Source organism: Euprymna scolopes, chromosome 27, assembly GCF_053919585.1.
Source record: "Euprymna scolopes isolate OS-2025 chromosome 27, ASM5391958v1, whole genome shotgun sequence".
Classification (NCBI taxonomy): domain Eukaryota; kingdom Metazoa; phylum Mollusca; class Cephalopoda; order Sepiida; family Sepiolidae; genus Euprymna; species Euprymna scolopes.
In genome coordinates, this window is record NC_136508.1 from 108082420 (window position 1) to 108083831 (window position 1412).

Sequence of the window (1412 nt, forward strand, 5' to 3'; positions counted from 1 at the left end):
TAATATTATTCAACAACTTTAAAATAATCTTAAATATTAAAATAAGTTTATTTTTTATTGCAATCCAATAAAAATATTGGCTTCGTGAATATATATGAAATGTGACCATGTGGGTCAAGTTTCTTTCCAACTCCTCAAAAAACTTTAAAATGACGACTTTTCTAGGTGTTCAATGATGCTGAAAACGAATATCACATTTAAATTTGGGGCAGATAAGTAGTTTTCATGATATGAAGAAAGTACTTTTTCAAAAAGTGGGTAAACACTTTCTTATGTAAATTTAACGTAAAAAAACACCCACTTTTTGGTCACCTAATAATTTCGTCATATAAAACAAATTTGAAAATGAAAAAATGAACGAATTTCTTAGTAAAAAATATCGCCGGTTTTTGGGGCTGCTGAAAGCGAATATCACAATTTAAAATTGCTTTATGATATGAAGAAAAGTGGGTGCTCATTTTACGTAACTTTTATATAGGAAAGTGATCCCCATTTATTGAAAATAATTTCTTTATATCATGAAAACTACTTATCTGACTAAAATTTAAATGTGATATTCGTTTTCAGCATCACCGAAAACCTATTCAGGTCGTCATATTAAAGTTTTTTGAAGGAGTTGGACAGAAACTTGACATTGACCAAAATGTGTTTAAGTAAAATTTAAATATTAAAATAAGTTTACAATATGAAAAGTAAGTTATTTTTTATGCTTTAAAAAAATCCCATTCAATAACTTTTAAAATAATCTGAAACACTTTTTTTGCAATCTCCCTCAAAAATATTGATTCTTAAAATTATATTAAACATGAAAAAGGTTTAATTTTATTGGAATCCAATAAAAATATCGATTTAGTCAATTTCAATGTGGGTACTCATGCAGAGAGTGAGCTGTGCTGAAATAATAACGTTATTATTTAAAAAAAAGCCATTCTTAACATGGGGAGGGGAGGGTTTTTTGTACCTATTCTATACCTTACAATTGAATAAAAAAAACATCATAAAACTTTAATTAAACTAGGAAATACGATTTAAAAAATAGCATGGATCAGTAAGTGCACTTGCACTGCGTATTATTGAGAAAACTTGAAGCACTTACCTGCGACTCTCAGGAAGAATGGCAGCAGAAATCTTTTGTGTGGGCGATGACTCTTTTTATATTGGTAGTTGTTACGTTTAACTTATTTGATTGGCTAACTGGATTATAAGAAGGATGGAGTGAACTGAATTTTGGTTGTGATTTCAGTTTGCGGGGTGCACTACTCCGAGGGGGAGGCACACAGGTTGCCCCGAGGTGAATGTCCCTTTTACCGCGAGTGCCGGCGCGCACTGAAGACCCTCTTAAGAGTGAAGGAAAGCCTCTCTAACACTCTGCTGTTGTCCCGAAAGGCATTATATCGGGTTTTAGTGAGGGG